The sequence below is a fragment of the Oncorhynchus mykiss genome, chromosome 18 (assembly GCF_057628025.1).
Source record: "Oncorhynchus mykiss isolate SJ-2025 chromosome 18, ASM5762802v1, whole genome shotgun sequence".
Lineage (NCBI taxonomy): Eukaryota > Metazoa > Chordata > Actinopteri > Salmoniformes > Salmonidae > Oncorhynchus > Oncorhynchus mykiss.
The window spans coordinates 27,368,146-27,390,481 of NC_143039.1; the positions used below are offsets into that span (position 1 = coordinate 27,368,146).

Sequence of the window (22,336 nt, forward strand, 5' to 3'; positions counted from 1 at the left end):
CTTCTTAAACTAACACATAACTTTGCATAGTACGTCATCTAGTGGACATAAACTGTTATTACACCAAGGAGACACGAAGAAGTGTGTCTTCAAAAACACTGGTTTAGACATTTCCTTGACCAAGCAATAAGACATAACTTGATGTTTCAGAGATTTACTGGTTTGGGTGAGCAGCAATCAAAGCATTTTGTATTTCATCAACAGCGGAAGATTAGTAAGTTCTAGAACCAGTTCAAATTTTGGATCAGAATGAGCTTTATATCTTAGTTCTCAGAAATGATTTCTTAATTCTAAGTTTACTTCATTATTGGAGTCAGCAACAGCATTTTCTTCTGACGTCCAATTTTGGGATGTTTGCTCATTGACTTTCTTCTCACTTCCTCCTCACTTATGGTAAATCGTCTGTTCCTCAACCAAAAAGGAGAATGACACATTTCCTCTCTCTCTCTCCAAATCAAATCAAATCAAATGTATTTGTCACATACACATGGTTAGCAGATGTTAATGCGAGTGTAGCGAAATGCTTGTGCTTCTAGTTCCGACAATGCAGTAATAACCAACGAGTAATCTAACCTAACAATTCCAAAACTACTACCTTATACACACAAGTGTAAAGGGATAAATAATATGTACATAAAGATATATGAATGAGTGATGGTACAGAACGGCATAGGCAAGATGCAGTAGATGGTATCGAGTACAGTATATACATATGAGATGAGTAATGTAGGGTATGTAGACAAAGTGGCATAGTTTAAAGTGGCTAGTGATTCATGTATTACATAAAGATGCAGTAGATGATATAGGGTACAGTATATACATATACATATGAGATGAGTAATGTAGGGTATGTAAACATTATATTGAGTAGCATTGTTTAAAGTGGCTAGTGATATATTTTACATCAATTTCCATCAATTCCCATTATTAAAGTGTATGGAGTTGAGTGTGTTGGCAGCAGCCACTCAATGTTAGTGGTGGCTGTTTAACAGTCTGATGGCCTTTGAGATCGAAGCTGTTTTTCAGTCTCTCGGTCCCAGCTTTGATGCACCTGTACTGACCTCGCCTTCTGGATGATAGCGGGGTGAACAGGCAGTGGCTCAGGTGGTTGTTTAAGTCCCTTTAACTTAATCAACGCGGTGTGTCTCGTCTACCCAGTCACTTTGTGCTGTATCTGTGCTTACAAGTCAAAAAGTTATCGAAGACTAAGACTATTTTTTAAACAAAGGGTTAATATAGTGAAGTTTAAAAGCAGGGAAGTGCTATTTGGAGCAGGGTGGTAGAACCAGGACTCAGGTGATCACAGTCCTGCTGCACTAGCGTTCACTGTGACTGTCCTCTGACAAATGTGAGTAAAACTGATTACCACGTATTTTGGCTATGTTTTTCATTGTCTTTTGCTTGTCTAGCTACTAAAAAATATGATGCAACATATTTTGTGATTTCTCTTATTCAGACAATGTTTTTACCCTTTTCTACTCATTTCTAATTTGATAGTGGTCTTCTCCTTTTTTCCCTCTATTATACTTTGTCTTTATCAGTAAAGCACACTTTTGTGAGCTATGTTGATATATATAGGAATACCTATCAATAATAATCTGTCAGTTATTTTGAGGACCACAATACCAACAGCTGTCAATGTTATTTCAATTTAATTAGATTGTCTAATTATGTAATATTTCCAGCACCAAAATCGTGTAACAGTTAGTCACTATATTTTTCTTTGTTATTTACTGTAGAACTGAAGAAGACGTCAATCCACTGGGCACAGACGTCAATTCAACGTCTATTCCACGTTGGTTCAACATCATTTCATTGAAATTAGGTGGAAATAACGTTGATTCAACCAGTGTGTACCCAGTGGGAAGCCTCTGACACAATGACACTCAAGGTGACCATGCCAGGAAAACAAAGTGGGTCTACATTCTCTCAGCTGAGACTCTTTCTTTGTTTCCTGATGTATTGCTGGGGTCTAGCTGATCCAGTATGTGGGTACTTCCTGAAAAACTGCACAATCCGGGGTAATCTCAGTGACCCCTCTAACATGAAAGTACTCTGTTATAACAGGAATCTTGAAGTCATACCTATAGCTATTCCGCGGAAAGTAAGCAATTTAGACTTGGCCATGAATAAGGTTTCCAAGATCGAAAAGTTGGATTTTAAAGGCTTATCAAACCTCAAAATTCTAAATATGCCCAGAACCCAGATCTCTCAAGTGGAAAATGGGGCTCTTGGATATCTAGAGGCTCTTCAGGTACTGGGTTTGGCTCATAACAGACTCACAACGCTGTCAGACTATTTGTTTCAGGGCCTGGCCAACCTCTCCCTGCTACATCTGGACAACAACCTCATTGCAACCATCAGCTCCTCATCCTTTCAGACTCTCTCCAGTTTGAAGACAGTGAATTTAACCAAGAACAACCTTTATAATATGAAGGAAGTTCAGCCCATCGTACAAGTACCACACTTACAGGAGTTGTACATTGGGAGCAACAGGTTCACCTCTTTCCAGTCACAGGAAATATCAAACACTTCTATAGAGCTGAGACTGTTGGATTTATCCCGGAATCCATTGGGAGTCTTCAGGATCACGGCAGATGTTCTTCCTTACCTTGAGGTGTTAGACATCGCCTACTGTGGCCAACTTGGACGCATGGAATGGGATGTGCTGAACAGGTCTTTTCTGAGCAACGTCAATCGTCTCAACTTGAGTGGCATTGAGATGTCTTTCAAGAGGATGGGTATGGTACTGCAGACTGTCAACTCCTCATTAGTCCATCTGAGAATGCAAGACCTTTTAAACGGCTCAAGGCTAAAGGTCAAGGCTCTCACTGATATTGCCTGACATATACCTACACTCAGCGTACTCCGACTCGAATATAACAACATAGGTAATCTCTCTGAGGAATTTCTGCAGTCATGTAAACACATGACAGAAGTGGACATATCAAATACTGGTCTTACTCATTCAGATCAATAGAGCAATTAAGTGCTTTTAAACTCGGCCACAACAGGCTTTCTTCCGTACCAAAGGCCACAAGAAATCTACCTACACTGAAGATCCTGGATCTCAGCTTCAATATCATCAATAAACTAGGCTGTTCAGATTTCTCCAATCTTACAGGATTCACACAACTCTTTCTTTTCCACAATCAAATCCCCAACATGTGTTTTCCAGGATTTGAAAGAATTATGGATCCTTAAACTGGGATCAAACAAAATCCTGACCTTGAATGATGCCTTCATGAATGGTTTGCACAAACTTGAGACTTTGAATTTGGCAGGCAATAAACTGAGCTCTATCAGAAAAGGAGAGTTTAAAAGCTTAACATCACTCAAGACTTTACTTTTATATGACAATCAGATTGCCAGTATGGAAGATGGAGCCTTTGAGGGATTGGTCAACCTTACAGAACTTAACCTGGGCTCAAATAAGATCACTCAAACAGACATAAGAAATACTGTGCTCACGGGACTTCCACTTTTTAAGAACTCTTGATATATCCTGTAATTACATCACATATGTAAATGATGGTAAATTAGACCCTCCACCCTTCTCTCATCTGACATCTCTGGAGAACCTCAGGATATTTAGTCAGCGTCACAAGGGACTGTCTCATTTACCTATCAACTTTCTTGAAGGACTGAAATCTTTATTGTCATTCCAGGCAGGGAGTCTTAATATTAAGGACCTGCACCCAAACACATTTATTCACACACCACGGTTGTGGTTCCTTGATATCAGTAAGAATGAGTTCACAGCCCTCACTCCAAAGCTGTTTCGCCCAATCCCAAGGCTCAACAGCCTGTACCTGTCCAAAGCCCGAATTCAGTCCTTAGATTTCCTCATAGCAGCAAACCTCAGTAGAGTCACTTTCTTGCAGGTGAGCAAGAATGACATAACAGTAGTCAATGAGACAGTGTTGCAATCTCTCCCTGCCTTGACATACCTGGACATGCAAGATAATCCTTTCACCTGTGGCTGCAGTGATGCTTGGTTTGTCCAGTGGATGGAGAGCGACAACCAAACACAAGTTGTTGGTGCAGGAGAATTTACCTGCAACTATCCTGCCGATCTAAAGGACACCAAGCTGTTGGATGTTGAGCTTCAGTTCTGTACAGTGGACTTAGGACTTTACTGCTACATCTCTACCACTTGTCTGGTCCTCCTCACCCTGGTAGCATCCTTTGCCTACCACTTCCTGAAATGGCATGTCATTTTCGGCTATTACCTCTTCCTGGCTTTCCTCTATGACACCAAGCAAAGAAATAAGCTCACACCTCATGGCTGTCAGTACGATGCCTTCATCTCCTACAACGCCCACGATAAGCCCTGGGTCCTGAGGGAGCTTCTGCCAGAGCTGGAGGGAAAGCAGGTCTGGAAGCTGTGTCTCCACCACCGGGACTTCCAGCCAGGCAAACGCATCATAGACAACATTATGGACGGCATCTACGGAAGCCGCAAGACCATCTGTGTCATCAGCCACCGCTACCTGGAGAGTGAGTAGTGCTCCCGGGAGATCTAGGTGGCCAGCTTCTGGCTCTTTGATGAGCAGAAGGACGTCCTGATTCTGGTGTTCCTGGAGGAGATCCCTACCCACCAGCTGTCACCCTAATACCGGATGAGGAAGCTAGTGAAGAGACGCACATACCTGAGCTGGCCCAGAGCTGGGGAGCAAACCAGGGTCTTCTGGCAGCAACTACGGCTGGCTTTAGAGACCAAGGACGGCTCTGCTGAGGAAAATCCCATCCTCTCTGGGGTGCAGGCTCTGTGATAGTGAAACCTTGATTTGAAACAACCATCTCACTCTGAACCTTTTCTGTATATTTACATGAGAATATTGAAGATGCACTCTCAAACTTTTGTCTAATTTCAGCCAGTTGTTTTGAAAGCCAGAAGTGGTCCCAGTTTTCTGTGTATCACGTCATCTAAAGTGTTTTTTCCCTATTCTTATGATATGTTACAAATGTATTTCATACTATACAGTATGTTATGATTTTGCTGTGCTTATCATCATGGAGTGCATTTTTAAGAAGTTCCTAAGAGTATTGCTGCGCCCATGCGTCCATCTAAGTAACATAATTTAAAAAATCCCCATCAAAGTCAGTTTAAGCTATCAGGTTCTTTGCATGGGCTGGTTCTCAATCCACTGCTTCCGACAAACTGGTCTCAGAGCAATTCATATTATTCTGTACATATATCTTCAAGGCCAAATTTAGTATGATATGTTTAGTATGGTATGTATTAATACAAAACTTACAATATGTAACAAATTTGCAAAACATAATATATGTTATGAAATCTAGCTAGTTGGCTAGGTGGTTAATGTTAGCTAACTCACTAACGTTAGCTAGGCTAGGGTTAGGGGTTAAGGTTAAGTTTAGTAGTTAGGTTAAAGGGTTTTGGGTTAGGGGAAGGGTTAGCTAATAAGCTAAGTAGTTACTAATTAGCAAAAATGTAGTAAGTAGTTGAACAGTTCTTCACTAGCTAAAATGCTAAAGTTGTCTGTGATGAGATTTGATCTTTCAACCTTTGGGTTGTTAGATGTTTAAGTTATTTGCCCACCCATCTGTCATATGCAGCCATGACAAACCTAACAAACCATACTAAATGGAGTGTTTCGGATTCACAGTGCATTCAGAAAGTATTCAGATCCCTTTACTTTTCCAACAATTTGTTACGTTACAGCCTTAGTAGAATTTTTTATTTTTTTAATCCTCATCAATCTACACCCAATACTCCATAATGACAAAGCAACATTAGGTTTTTTGAAGGGTTGCGCTAATATAATAATTTTTAAAAACAGAAATAACTTTTACATAAAGACTCAGACCCTTTGCTATGAGACTCGAAACTGAGCTCAGGTGCATCCTGTTTCAATTGACCATTCTTGAGATGTTTCTACAACTTGACTGGAGTCCACATGTGGTAAATTCAATTGATTGGACATGATTTGGAAAGGCACACACCTGTCTATATGGGTCCCACAGTTGACAGTGCAAAAACCAAGCCTAGAGGTGAAAGGAATTGTCCGTAGAGCTCCGAGACAGGATTGTTTTGAGGCACAGATCTGGGGAAGGGTACCAAAACATTTCTGCAGCATTGAATGTCCCCAAGAACACAGTGGCCTCCATCATTCTTAAATGGAAGAAGTTTGGAATCACCAAGACTTCCTAGAGCTGGCTGCCCAGTCGAACTGAGCAATCAGGGGAAAAGGGTCTTGCTCAGGGAGGTGACCGAAAACCCATTGGTCACTCTGACAGAGCTCTAGAATTCCTGTGGAGATGGGAGAACCTTCCAGAAGGACAACCATCTCCTCAGCGGGCACATAAAGGACTCTCAGACCATGAGAAACAAGATTATCTGTTCTGATGAAACCAAGATTGACTCTTTGGCCTGAATGCCAAGCGTCACGTTTGGAGGAAAACCTGCACCATCCCTACGGTAAAGCATGGTGGTGGCAGCATCATGCTGTGGGGATGTTTTTCAGCAGCAAGGACTGGGAGACTAGCTAGGATTGAGGCAAAGATGAACGGATCAAAGTATAGAGAGATCCTCAATGAAAACCTGCTTCAGAGCGCTCAGGATCTCAGACTGGGGCTAAGGTTCACCTTCCAACAAGACAACGACCCTGAGCACACAGCCAAGACAACGAAGGAGTGGCTTCGGGACAAGTCTCTGAGTGGCCCAGCCAGAGCCCGGACTTGAACCCGATCGAATATCTCTGGAGAGACCTGAAAATAGCTGTGCAGTGACACTCCCCATCCAACCTGACAGAGAGGATCTGCAGAGAAGAATGGGAGAAACTCCCCAAATACAGATGTGCCAAGAAGAAGACTTGAGGCTTTAATCGCTGACAAAGTTGCCTCAACAAAGTATTGAGTAATGGGTCTCAATACTTATGTAAACGTGATATTTCAGTTTAAATTTCTTGTAATATATTTCCAAACATTTCAAAAAAGCTGTTTTTGCTTTGTCATTATGGGGCATTGTGTGTAGATTGATGAGGGCGAAAAAAGCTGTTTAATCCATTTTAAAATTAGGCAGTAACGTAACAAAATGTGGAAAAAGTCAAGGTGTCTGAATACTTTCCAAATGCACTGTATGTACAGAATAATACGAATTGCTCTGAGACCAGGTTTGCAACCGCCTATGTCGGCCTTCCGCATCTGCAGTGGAAGGTGGCTGAGCTACAGCGGTGTTAGTCAGACCATGAAATATCCGGAAATGGTTTGTCCTAAAAAATATTATGACCCCTCTATGGAAAGACATGGGCCTCATCTGAAGGTAAACCAGCACCGATTCCACTCTATGGAGAGGGGAAACTCCCCCAAACACGATGATGTTGTCTGTTTTGTCACACGTCTCATCCAAAGGTAACCCATACAAACGAATTGAAGTATGGAGGTAGTTTTGTGCCAACAAAAATAAGGGGTTCAATATGTGTCCAAAAAACAAAAATATTTATTCAGCGTTCTTATTTCTCCTAGATATCGGAGAGACCAGTGCTTAATTTGTAAATCGGGAGGTGCCGGAACAAAATGTGAGAATGAGAGTCAGGTGACCTGGGGAGTTCTAAGGTACTGGAACGAATGAAAAAAACGAATTACCTTAAAAATAAAGCATTGCAATGCATATCATCACATTTGCATAGTGGCATAGAGCAGTAGAATTGAGTCACTTATGGAAGGGAACATTTTTAGTAGCCTGGGGTCCAGGAAAATTTTTGCATTTTATAAATGCATTTCATTTACCTGACTGGAGACTTTGCCAGAATCATTTTTATCACCACACAAATTATCGAAATAACAGGCTACTTTGACACTGACAAACGGAGAATCTGAGATCAATTAAAAACGACCTTGTCTAGAATCCATCAATAGTCTAGGCCTAGTTGTGTGAAGACACATATTGTAGGCTACAATATGCAGAAGAAAATATAGTCCTAAAAATGCTTTCCAGTTTGACTGACTCACCCAATGATGCGCAGCTGACTCACTGGTGATGGTCTCTCTCTTTTGTAAGAATAAGCCCCACCTTCTTTTTTAACTAGGCAGGTCAGTTAGGAATACATTCTTATTTTCAATGACAGCCTAGGAACAGGGGCAGAACGACAGATTTGCAACCTTTCGGTTACTAGCCCAACACTCTAACTACTAGGCTACTCTGCCCTGCATTCCTTGATGCTGGAGATGGGTAGTGGGGCCTCTCTGGCTACTGCCCTAGAGGTGGCAGACAGGTCCTTATCACAGGCGGCTTGTGACACCTTGATTGAGGAGGATGGGCTCATTGTAATGGCTGGAACGGAAAAATGGAATGGTACACTCTTAGATTTTTTTTTTCAAAAGGGTTCTTCAGCTGTCCCCATAGGAAAAACCTTTTTGGTTCCAGGTAGAACTCTTTTGGTTCCATGTAGAACCCTCTGTGGAAATGGTTTTACCTGGAACCAAAAGGGTTTTACCTGGAACTAAAACTAGTTCCTCAAAGGCTCCTACTATGGGGACAGCCTAAGAACCCTTTTAGGTTCTAGATAGCACCTTTATTCTAAGAGTGTATCAAACACGTTGTTTCCACCTTTACTCCCACTCCCTGTTTTGCTTCTGCTACACACACACACACACACATACGCACGTGGGACACACGATTCAGTCCCATTCAAAATCCTAATTTCCTCTAACCCTTGCCCTAACCCTAACCCCAAAACCAAAACTTAACCTAAACTCTAACCATAAACCTAACCCTGGTTCCTAACCCTAACCTTAAAACTAACCCTAGCTCCTAACCATAACCCTAAACCTAATTCTAACACTAATTCTAACCTTAACCCTCCGCACGCGCGCACACACACACACACACACACACACACCTTGATATGAGAGCGACGTCATTCTCCACTTCATTGCATTTTATTTCCTGTCACCTGTGGATGAAATAAAGTCTATGAAGTATGAATGAGAAATAGAATAATAACAAGGGGAAAGTCAGTGCACAAGGGGAAACAGTATCCATGTTAGTTATATTACACCATAAAGAACATACAGGCAAGGTAGATAGATATACTGTTGTATCACAATGTGGTATCAGTTCTGGCTCACAAGTAAGGACTATGTCTGCTATGATGTCTGTGAAAACTTCATTCATACCTGCTTTGTAAATCACTGAACACTTTCCCATGAAGCTCTTGTCTTCACAGATGATCTAACCATGCATGCCATTGTTGTTATTATGTACATAGTGCTATTTCTATTGTTTTATCACCCTTTTCATTATATTATTTCACTAGTTCTGCATGTTGGATTTCAAAGCTGAAGATTTTCACTCTACCCTGCAATCACACCTGCAACCCTGTTCATGTGACTATTAAACAATCTGATCTGAATCTGAATGAAATGACTCTCTCCCTGACTCAATAATCTTCCATGAAAATGCACTGAATTCTAACCTGAGACTTACACATTATGCACAGTCTTATAACTGTCATCTCTATGGGACTGGGTTTCAATTTCATCAGTTGGTTTTGTTAAGTGATTCATTGGGAGCCTAAACACCTATCATCTTGAAAGTTCTATGCTGCATTAGAATTGCATTCTGAGATTTCTTTACGAACACATTCCTTTGTATACTTTATCATCTACTGGACACAAACTGTTATTACACAAAGTAGACAGAAGTGTCTCTGAGAACTCTCGTTTAGTCATCTTCCTTGACCAAGGAATTGACAGAGACATTCAGCAGTGGGGAACCGCGAGGGCTTTCTATGCCTTCAGAAAACGCCTAAGGATTTATAATTGTATTGATATATTTGAAACAAAATTCTGTTTAAATTTCTATGTAATATTTACAATAATTTGTATGACCTTCAGAATTCATCTCTTCAGTTTGTGTTGGAAAGAGAAAGGTTAATACTGAAGAGAAAAAAAGAAAGAAAAATATCCAATGAGCATTTTGGGTAGAATTATCTAGCAGCTCAGCCAGCAAATGTCTCAGTTCTAGGGGAAGTGCCCTTATATGTTCAGCGTCAGTATTTTATTCGGTCCAATTGTGAGATGGATCAGACAAGTCCAATTTCGGTTTGTTTTCTCTATAACCTTCTTCTCACTTATGTTAACTCACTCATCCCCCTGGTCATCCCTCTTCATATTAATATTCCTTCATTCTTTCTGAGAATGACACCTTTACTCCCACTCTTGCCACACACACACACACACACACACGCACACGCACGCACACACACACACAAACACACACACACACACACACACACACACACACACACACACACACACACACACACACACACACACACACACACACACACACACACACACACCTTCATATGAGAGAATCTCCCTTTAATTGCATTGTCTTTCCTGTCACCTGTGGATGAAATAAAGTTTATGAAGTAAGAATGAGAAATAGAGGTTGGAGGCGGCTTATGGTAAAGAAATGAACATTAAATTCTCTGGAATGTAAAAAGTGTCAGTGTTAGTACCCGTTTGATGTTTGGATCAGAATGTTCTTAGTTCTAGGAAATATCTCAGGTCTCGGGAAGTTCCCGTATATGGTCAGCATCAGTATTTTATTCGGTCCAACTGTGAGAGAGAGCAAACAAGCCTGACTTCCCCCCCGACTCTCTCTCTCTCGCTTCTTCTTTTCTGCCCCTTCTTTTCTGCCCCTTAATCAACTGTGTGTCAGGTCAACCCAGTCTGTTTAGTTTTCACATTGTTTTGTAGCTGTTTGTGAGAAATCAATCTAGACAAATACCAATATATATTTTGAACAAAGTTTAGTGAAGTAAAATGCCAGGGAAGTGCTCTTTGGGGCAGGGTGGTAGAACCGCGACTCAGGTGATCACAGTCCTATGCTGCACTGGTGCTCACTGTGACTGTATTCTTCCGACAATTGTGAGTAAAAATGATTACTATGTAGTCTGGCTGTTTTTAGTTGTCTTTTGCTGGTGTATCTCTTCAAAAATATCATACAAATGTATGTTTTATTCTTATTCAGACAATGTTATTACCCTTATCTACTCATTTCTAATTTGATAGTGGTCTTTACCTTTATTCCTTTCAACTCCAGTTTGTCTTTATCAGTAAAGCAAACTTCTTGTGAGTTATGTTGATATATTGGATGACCTATAAATAATAATCTGTCAGTTAGTTTGAGGACCACAATACCAACAGCTACTGTATCAGTGTTATTGCAACTTCATTGAATTGTTCAATTATGTTACATTTCCATCCCCAAATGATGTAAGTGATGCTAGTCACTGTATTTGTCTTTGTTTTTCTCTCTAGATCTGAAGTAGATGTCAAGCTCCTCACAATGACACTCAAGATAACCATGCCAGGAGAACAAAGTGGTTCTACATTCTCTCAGCTGAGACTCTTTCTTTGTTTCCTGATGTATTGTTGGGTTCTTGCTGATCCAGTATGTGGGTACTTCCTGAAAAACTGCACAATCCGGGGTAATCTCAGTGACCCCTCTAACATGAAAGTACTCTGTGAAAAGAGGAACCTAGAAGTCGTACCAAAAGACATTCCACGGAAAGTAAGCGTTTTAAATGTGGCCATGAATAACATTTCCAAAATTGGAAAGTTGGATTTTAAAGGTCTATCAAATCTCAAAATTCTAAACATGTCAAGAAACCAGATCTCTTCAGTGGATGATGGGTCTCTCAGTCACCTAGAGGCTCTTCAGGAGCTGGGTCTGGCTCATAACAGACTCACAATCTTGTCAGACCATTTGTTTCAGGGCCTAGCCAACCTCTCCCTGCTACATCTGGACAACAACCTCATCACAACCATCAGCTCCTCATCATTTCAGCCTCTCTCCAGTTTGAAGACAGTGAATTTAACCAAGAACAACCTTCATAATATGAAGGAAGTTCAGCCCATCGTACAATTACCACACTTACAGGAGTTGTACATTGGGAGCAACAGATTCACCTCTTTCCAGTCACAGGAAATATCAAACACTTCTATAGAGCTGAGACTGTTGGATTTATCCCGGAATCCATTGGGAATCTTCAGGATCACGGCAGATGTTCTTCCTTACCTTGAGGTGTTAGACATCGCCTACTGTGGACAACTTGGACACATGGAATGGGATGTGCTGGACAGGTCTTTTCTGAGCAACGTCAAACGTCTGAACCTGAGCGGGATAGAGATGTCTTTGGAGAGGATGGGTATGGTGCTGCAGACTGTCAACTCCTCATTAGTCCATCTGAGACTGTATGACATTAGTGAAGAGAGGGTCAAGGCTCTCACTGATATTGCCTGCCATATACCCACACTTAGCTTGCTCCGACTGCATCATAACAACATAAGTGTTCTCTCTAAGGAATTTCTGCAGTCATGTAAACAGTTGACCGAAATGGACGTATGTGATAATAATATCAATCAGCTTTCTGAGCTTTTATTCAGATCAATGGAGCAATTAAGTACTTTGAAACTGGGCCACAACAGGCTTTCTTCCATGCCAAAGGCCACAAGAAATCTACCTACACTGAAGATCCTGGATCTGAGCTTCAATATCATCCATGAACTGGGCTGCCCTGACTTTGCCAATCTTACAGGACTCACACAACTCTTTCTTTTCCACAATCAAATCTCCAACCTTCCAGAATGTGTTTTCCAGGATTTGAAAGAATTAAGGATCCTTAAACTGGGATCAAACAAAATCCTGACCTTGAATGATGCATTCATGAGTGGTTTGCCCAAACTAGAATATTTGTCGATGTCATACAATAAGCTGAGCTCAATCTCTAAAGGAGACTTTAAAGGCTTAGCATCACTCAAGACCCTGCTTTTATTTGACAATCAGATTGCTAGTCTTGAAGATGGAGCCTTTGAGGGATTGGTGAATCTTACAGAACTTAGACTCCAGTCAAATAAGATCACTCAAACAGACATAAGAAATACTGTGCTCACGGGACTTCCACTCTTAAGAACTCTTGATATATCCTGTAATTACATCACATATGTAAATGATGATAAATTAGACCCTCCACCCTTCTCTCATCTGACATCTCTGGAGAACCTGCAGATCCATAGTCAGCGTCACAAGGGACTGTGTCATCTACCTATCAACTTCCTTGAAGGTTTGAAATCTTTATTGGCATTCAAGGCAGGGAATCTCAATATTAAGGACCTGCACCCAAACACATTTATTCACACACCACGGTTGTGGTACCTTGATGTCAGTAAGAATGAGTTCACAGCCCTCACGCCAAAGCTGTTTCACCCAACCCCAAGGCTCAACAGAATGTACCTGTCCAAAGCACGACTTCAGTCCTTAGATTTCCTCGTAGGAGCAAACCTCAGTAGAGTCACTTTCTTGCAGGTGAGCAAGAACGACATAACAGTAGTCAATGAGACAGTGTTCCGTTCTCTCCCTGCCTTGACATACCTGGACATGCAAGATAATCCTTTCACCTGTGGCTGCAGTGATGCTTGGTTTGTCCAGTGGATGGAGAGCGACAACCAAACACAAATTGTTGGTGCAGGAGAATTTACCTGCAACTATCCTGCCGATCTAAAGGACACCAAGCTGTTGGATGTTGAGCTTCAGTTCTGTATAGTACACTTAGGACTTTACTACTACATTTCTACCACTTGTCTGGTCCTCCTCACCCTGATAGCATCCTTTGCCTACCACTTCCTGAAATGGCAGGTAATTTACGGCTATTACCTCTTCCTGGCTTTCCTCTATGACACCAAGCAAAGGAATAAGCTCACGCCTCATGGCTGTCAGTACGATGCCTTCATCTCCTACAACGCCCACGATGAGCCCTGGGTCCTGAGGGAGCTTCTGCCAGAGCTGGAGGGAGAGCAGGGCTGGAAGCTGTGTCTCCACCACCGGGACTTCCAGCCAGGCAAACCCATCATAGACAACATTATGGACGGCATCTACGGAAGCCGCAAGACCATCTGTGTCATCAGCCACCGCTACCTGGAGAGTGAGTGGTGCTCCCGGGAGATCCAGGTTGCCAGCTTCCGGCTCTTTGATGAGCAGAAGGATGTCCTGATTCTGGTGTTCCTGGAGGAGATCCCTACCCACCAGCTGTCACCCTACCACCGGATGAGGAAGCTAGTGAAGAGACGCACGTACCTGAGCTGGCCCAGAGCTGGGGAGCAAACCGGGGTCTTCTGGCAGCAACTACGGCTGGCTTTAGAGACCAAGGATGGCTCTGCTGAGGAAAATCCTATCCTCTCTGGGGTGCAGGCTCTGTGATAGTGAAACCTTGATTTGAAACAACCATTACACTCTGAACCTTTTCTGTATATTTACATGAGAATATTGAAGATGCACTCTCAAACTTTTGTCTAATTTCAGCCAGTAGTTTTGAAAGTGGTGCTCACCAGCCAGAAGTGGTCCTTGTTTCCTGTGTAACACGTCATCTATAGTGTTTTAAACTCATTTGTATGATATGACATGTTACGAATCTAATTAATCATAATAGAATGTTATGATTTTGCTGTGTCCTGCATCCTGGAGTGCATCTTCAAGAAATCGTTAATAGTGCTGACGCACCAATGCATCAATCTAAGTAACATAATAAAAAAATCCTGGTCTCAGAGCATTTCGTATTATTCTGTACATTTATCTGAAAGACCACATTTAGTATGATATGTTATGTTTTGTATGGTGTATATTAATGTATTAATGTAAAACGTACAATATGTTACAAATTTGCAAAACATAATATACGTTATGAAATCTAGCTAGGTGGCTAGGTGGTTACCATTAGCTAGGCTAGGGGTTAAGGTTACGTTTAGGAGTTAGTTTAAAGGGTTAAGGTAAGGGTTAGGGGAAGGGTTGGCTAACATTCTAAGTAGTTACAAAGTAGCTAAAAGGTAGTAAGCAGTTGAAAAGTTGCTAACTAGCTAACATTGTCCATGATGAGATTTCAACTTGCAACCTTTTGGTTGCTAGACATTTGTGTTATACACCCACCCATCTGTCTTATGTAATCATGAGAAACGTAACATACCATATTAGATGGAGTGTCTCGGATTTAAGTACAGAATAATACGAAACGCTCTAAGACCAGGTTTACAACCTGTTATGTCGGCCTTGCGCATCTGCAGTGGAAGGTGACCAAGCTACAGCAGTGTTTGTCATACCATGAGATATCCTGAAAATCTTCTCACGTAACGGTTTGGCCTACATACTATTATGACCCCTCTTTGGAAAGACACTCGGACTCATCTCATCTACCGGTTCCACTCTATGGAAAGGGGAAACTTTTCCTAACATGATGGTGTTCTCCGTTTTACTCTACGATCCCCACAAGTGTCATGGGACTCGTCTGAAGGTAACCCATAGAAACGAATGGAAGTACGGAGTTCGTTTTTGCCAACAAAAATAAGGGGTTAAATATGTGTCCCAAAAAACAGAAACATTTCCTGAGCTTTCTTAGATCTTCTACATATATGACAGACACTTCAAAACCTTATTCCTTATGATTTTTGTTGGATTGTCTTTTTTGTCATTTATGAGTATGTTATTCAATGCGTTTCTATGGGCTACAGTAGTAAAGGGCAAATTCAATATTTTATCAAATAATTTTTTAATATATTTTTTTTTAACTTAAAGGGGTCATAAAATTCCAAATGTAATACCCAAAAGATCTATGTTATAACCATTTAAAACAATTCCTCATGTTAGGTTAGTTAAGAAATGCTTATATTTGTAACATGTGCTTAAATGTGTAATGGGAAATTGAATTTTCATTGTCATAGATTTTCTTGATTGTTATACTTGATCTCATTTATCTCATACATTAATGCAATATAATCAAACTATTTAGGTTTATTGGCATATTTCAAATATAATATGTCATACAAAATGTTCAGCATAAAATATGATAATAAAGTACACTATATATGCAAAGTATGTGGACACCGCTTCAAATGAGTGGATTCTGCTATTTCAGCCACACCCGTGACTGACAGGTGTATAAAATCAGGCACACAGCTATGCAATCTATGCAATCTCCACAGACAAAGACTGGCAGTGGAATGGCCTTACTGAATAGATCAATGTGGCACCGTCATAGGATGCCACTTTTCCAACAAGGAAGTTTGACAAATTTCTGCCCTGCTAGAGCTGCCCCGGTCAACTGCAAGTGCTGTTATTGTGAAGATGAAATATATAGGAGCAACAAAGGCTCAGCGGCGAAATGATAGGCCGCTCAAGCTCACAAAACGGGACCGGAAGCACGTAGCGCGTTAAAATGGTCTGTCATCGGTTGCAACAATCACTATTGAGTTCCAAACTGCCTCTGGAAGCAGCGTCAGCACAATAACTGTTCGTCAGAAGCTTCATGAAATTGGTTTCCATGGCCGAGCAGCCGCACACAAGCCTGAGATCCCCATGCGCAATGCCAAGTGTTGACTGGAGTGGTGTAAAGCTTGCCGCCATTGGACTCTGGCGCAGTGGAAACGCGTTCCCTGGAGTGATAAATTAAGCATCACCATCTGGCAGTCCGACAGATGATTCTGGGTTTGGCGGATGTCAGGAGAATGCTACCTGCCCGAATGAATGGTCCGGGGCTGCTTTTCATGCTTTTGGCTAAGCCCCTCAGTTCCAGTGAAGGGAAACCTTCATGCTACAGCATACAATGACATTCTAGACGATGCTGTACTACCAACTATATGGTAAAAGTTTGGTCAAGGCCCTGTCCTGTTTCAGCATGACAATGCCCCTCTGCACAAAGTGAGGTCCATACAGAAATGGTTTGTTGATATCGGTGTGGAAGAACTTGACCTGCCTGCCCAGAGCCCTGACCTCAACCCCATCAAACTCCTTTGGGAGGAATTGGAACGCCGACTGCGAGCCAGGCCAACATCAGTGCCCGACCTCACTAATGCTCGTGGCTGAATGGAAGCAAGTCCCCGCAGCAATGTTCCAACATCTAGTGGAAAGTCTTCCCAGAAGAATGGAGGCTGTTATAGCAGCAAACGGGGCACCAACTCCATATTAATGCCCATGATTTTGGAATGAGATGTTCTTGAAGCAGGTGTCCACATATTTTTGGTCATGTAGTGTAGAGGTCGATCGATTAATCTGCATATTTAGTTAAAATAAATTAATGTTAGTAGGCAATATTAACTAGTGAAATTGTTTCACTTCTCTTGCTTTCATTGCACGAAGAGTCAGGGTATATGCAACAATTTGGGGTGCCTGGCTCGATGCAAACTAATTTGCCAGAATTGTACATAATTATGACATACATTTGAAGGAACTGTTCCGTATTTCACTGAAAGAATAAAAGTTTTGTTTTTGAAATGTTAGTTTCTGGATTTGACCATATTAATGACTGAAGGCTCGTATTTCTGTGTGTTTATTATATTATAATTAAGTCTACGATTTGATATTTGATAGAGCAGTCTGACTGAGCGGTGGTAGGCAATAGCAGCCTCGTAAGCATTCATTCAAACTGCACTTTCCTGCGTTTGCCAGCAGCTCTTCGCAATGCTTGAAGCACAGCGCTGTTAATGACTTCAAGCCTATCAACTCCTGAGATTAGGCTGGCAATACTATAGTGCCTATTAGAACATCCAATAGTCAAAGGTATAAGAAATACAAGTGGTATAGAGAGAAATAGTCGTCGGTCATGATGTCTATAATAACTTGCGGCTGAACTTGAAAGGGGTTCCTTCGTTATTTTACCGTTCATGTCTTCCATAGAGAATGTCTTGATCTACTTCAAATAAGGTCTGTGTTTCGTGCTTAAACCGCCTCAGCGTTTTGATACTCGTGTAAATCTCACTAGGATAATATAAAATATAAAATATATCAATATAAAAATATCCGATGGAATAAATGAATGAAGGAACCGCTTTTCAGATTTTGCTGGAAGGTGTCATGGGAATTATGACTCACACTTTGGTAGTCAATTTGTACCATGGCCATTATTAAAATAGGATTTCCTGCATATAGAAATAACAGTTTTTGTTCTCAACATTCATCACAGGTAACTTCAACTCTATTTTCATTATTCAAACAGTTGAGAGTATTTGTGTCTCCTAAGCAGACTCTTCAGTATCCTTGTCACTGTGTATGTGTATGTGTGTGTGTGTATGTGTGTGCATGTGTGCACAATTATATACATTGTACAGATGGCAGAGCACCAGTGTGGGACTATTACATGGATTTGGCACCAGGGAAATCAAGGTGTCTTATTTGTGATATAGATGTAAGCATGGGGTCAGCAACGGCTAAATAAAAAAATACCACTAACCTGTGGAATCACGATTAGAACACCCATCCAAAAGCCCATAAGGAAGCAATGATGAAAAAAGCAAACGCAAATTCTTCACAAGGAAAATGTGATACAGACAGTTCACAGACATCGCAGGCTACAATCATACAACTTTTTAATAAACAAGCAAAATGGCTGATGTTGGTTTTCAGCGGCTGATTACTCTTGCTGAACCCAGGATCAAAGATGAAAAATGATTTTGATCAGAAATGATAGAAATGCTACACATGAAAGAGTTGTGATGAAAGTGAAGAATCTTGTGGCACCAGTCAACACTCCACACATGGCATTCACAACTGACTGCTGGTCAGGCACTACAGAGTCCTTAATAAGCCTTACTGGACATTTCATTGACAATATCTGGACAAGAAAGCAGGTTGTGCTGAATGTCAAGACTATGATTGGATCACACATTAGAGAGATGTTTTTGACTATGTTGGAATACTGGGAAATCCACACAGAACGTGTAGTTCTGGTCCTCAGGGACAGGGGGCAAACATGGTGAAAGGTATGAGGCTGGCAGAGCTTCCAGACTTCAGCTGCAGTGCACACACCCTACAGCTTGTAATCAATGATGGCCTATCCAGTCAGAGAGCTGTGCTAGACATTATTGCCATGTTGAAGAGCTGTGCAACTCATTTTGACTACTCTGTACTGGCCAAACAGAGGCTAAGGGCCATTCAGGAAGAGCTTGTCCTTCCCAAACACAGCATCATGTAAGCAGTTCAAACTCTCTGGATCTCAACACTACACATGTTGCAGAGGATGTTTGAACAGAGGCGTGCACTGAAAGTGTATGCAGGTGAATACGGACACATCAGCAGTTAGTCTGCTGCACAGTGGGACATTGTCTCTAACCTTATTGTCTCTAACCTTATAGTTTCACCTATGGAGGAGGTGACACTGGAGATGAGCCACTCCAACTCTACAGCCGCATGCATCATCCCCAGTGTGTCGGTGCTGAAGCTGATGCTGCAGCAGGAGGGTTCTTCTACTCAAGGCATCAAAACTTTACGGAGACCCTGTTGGACAGTCTGACAAGGAGGTTCTCCAAGGCTGAGGAGACAAAGTGCCTGGTGCTGGCAACCGTCCTGGATCTATATTACAAGAGCTATGGATTCACACCTGCCTGCTGCCATTCCTGAGCAGGCTCTGTACTGGTGGTGCCCCGATCCCGCAACTGAATCAACTTTAGAAGACGGTCCTGCACTTAATGGACTTTCTTGGGCGCCCTGAAGCCTTCTTCACAACAATTGAACCGCTCTCCTTGATGTTCTTGATGATCCGATAAATGGTTGATTTAGGTGCAATCTTACTGGCAGCAATATCCTTGTCTGTGAAGCCCTTTTTGTGCAAAGCAATGATGACGGCACGTGTTTCCTTGCATGTAACCATGGTTGACAGAGGAAGAACAATGATTCCAAGCACCACCCTCCTTTTGAAGCTTCCAGTCTGTTATTCGAACTCAATCAGCATGACAGAGTGATCTCCAGCCTTGTCCTCGTCAACACTCACACCTGTGTTAACGAGAGACTCACTGACAAGATGTCAGCTGGTCCTTTTGTGGCAGGGTTGAAATGCAATGGAATTGTTTTTGGGGGATTTAGTTCATTTGCATGGCAAAGAGGGACTTTGCAATCATCTGATCACTCTTCATAACATTCTGGAGTATATGCAAATTGCCATCATACAAACTGAGGCAGCAGACTTTGTGAAAATTAATATTTGTGTCATTCTCAAAATATTTTGTAACGGCCGTCATCGGTGGAAGAAGGTGAGGACCAAGGTGCAGCGTGGTAAGTGTTCATGATTATTAATATAATCAAACGGAACACTAAACAAAAGAACGACTAGGAAGAACGAACAAACGAAACAGTCCTGTCTACTGATGACACACAAAACAGAAAATAAACACCCACGAAACACAGGTGGAAAAAGGCTACCTAAGTATGATTCTCAATCAGAGACAACTAACGACACCTGCCTCTGATTGAGAACCATACCAGGCCAAACTCAAAAACCAACATAGAAAAACAAACATAGACTGCCCACCCCAACTCACGCCCTGACCATACTAAAACAAAGACAAAACAAAGGAACTAAAGTCAGAACGTGACACATTTGGCCAAGACTGTATATATATATCGGCCGATTAATCGGTATCGGTATCCGCGTTGAAAAATCATAATCGGTCGACTTCTAATGTAGTGTATAGTCTGTTACGGACAGAATGATCTAAGTTCTGTAGACTTGATCCTTTGCCAAAGTTTTTTTTTAAATCGAGCTGTTTAGGAGTGCAAGGGTGAATTGAGTTATTTAACATTCGCACTTCAGAGTAGACTTTCCCTAAAGGATATATGCAAATACATGCTATAACAAGCCAATAGGATCTCACAAGCATGTGCTGGGCTCTGGCCACCTCCTTGCTTGTTCTGCTCTCATTGGAAACAACTCCGATGATAAATCTTGGATTAGTTACCAGTATCTTTGATGGAGCTAGATTGTATTATTTGAACCTTTAAAAAAACATTGTTTGAGTGACTTGTGTATTGTGGTGATGTGATTTTATGTTTTGACAGCAGATTTGGCAAATGTTCTAATAAGACACCATGTTGTCCATTGAGTACAGATGTTCACAGTTGTTATTCATTGAACAGAGATCGCACACACACTGACTCCTATTCCACACAGCCCATCATCTCTGGGGGATTTTGTTAGGCTCTGGGCGGATCCTGCTGAAAGCCAGGAGGCTTGGTGTCTCCTAGTGGTAGTACTCAGAGTCCACATACACTTTGATGTAGGCTGCACACGCCTTCCTTGATGCCGGAGATGGGCAGTGGGGCCTCTCTGGCTACTGCCCCAGGGGTGGCAGACAGGTCCTTATCACAGGCGGCTTGTAACACCTTGATTGAGGAGGATGGGCTCAATGTAATGGCTGGAACAGAATAAATGGAATGGTACACTCTTAGAAAAAAATGGTTCCAAAAGGGTTCTTCAGCTGTCCCCATAGGAGAAACCTTTTTGGTTCCAGGTAGAAACCTTTTTGGTTTCAGGTAGAACCCTTTTGGTTCCATGTAGAACCCTCTGTGGAAAGGGCTCTACCTGGAACCAAAAGGGTTTTTACCTGGAACTAAAACTAGTTCTTCAAAGGCTTCTACTATGGGGACAGCCGAAGAACCCTTTTAGGTTCTAGAATGCACCTTTTTTCTAAGAGTGTATCAAACACATAAACACGTTGTTTCCATGTGTTTGATAGCATTCCATTCTCTCCATTCTAGCCTTTATTATGAGCTGTCCTCCTCTAACCAGCCTCCTGTGGTCCTTATGTCCTTCTCTCTCCACTTATTCAATGGTATTTCCCCTCTGTGGATGAAATAAAGTCTATGAAATATGAATGAGAAATAGAACAATAAATAAAAGGGGAAAGTCACACAAAGTATCCATATCAGTTCAGTTTCACTATAAAGTTTCACCGTCATACAATTATTCAGAAGTCCAATTTTGGTCTGTTTGCTCATGAACTTTTTCTCACTTCCTCATTTCTTTTGTTAAATCATCCCCCAGGACACCCTTCTTTATGTTTCTATTCCTTCATTTTTATTCCTTTAGTCCCATTCAAAATCGTAATTTCCTCTAACCCTAACCCCAAAACCAAAACTTAACCTCTTACCCTGGCTCCTAACCATAACCCTAAACCTAATTCTAAACTTAACACTAATTCTAACCTTAACCCTCCACACACACACACACACACACACACACACACACACACACACACACACACACACACACACACACACACACACACACACACACACACACACACACACACACACACACACCTTCATATGAGACAGATTATACATTTTATAGTTTATGAAGTAAGAATGAGAAATTGAGGTTAGAGGTGGCTTCTGGTAAAGAAATGAACATGAAATTCTCTGGAATGTAAAAAGTGTCAGTGTTAGTACCCGTTTGATGTTTGGATCAGAATGTTCTTAGTTCTAGGAAATAAATATCTCTGGTCTCGGAAAGTTCCCGTATATGGTCAGCATCAGTATTTT

At 41.5% G+C, this 22,336-nt stretch overlaps 2 pseudogenes across 1 annotated transcript; both read left to right on the forward strand.

Annotated features, from left to right (window-relative positions):
* The first annotated feature begins 1,879 nt into the window (after positions 1 to 1,879).
* LOC110497090 (uncharacterized) lies at positions 1,880 to 4,903 on the forward strand (annotated as a pseudogene).
* A 6,401-nt stretch (positions 4,904 to 11,304) lies between these two features.
* LOC118941120 (uncharacterized) lies at positions 11,305 to 14,582 on the forward strand (annotated as a pseudogene). The gene has a single exon (XR_016488361.1). The product of XR_016488361.1 is annotated as an uncharacterized LOC118941120 (transcript).
* Positions 14,583 to 22,336: the final 7,754 nt, after the last annotated feature.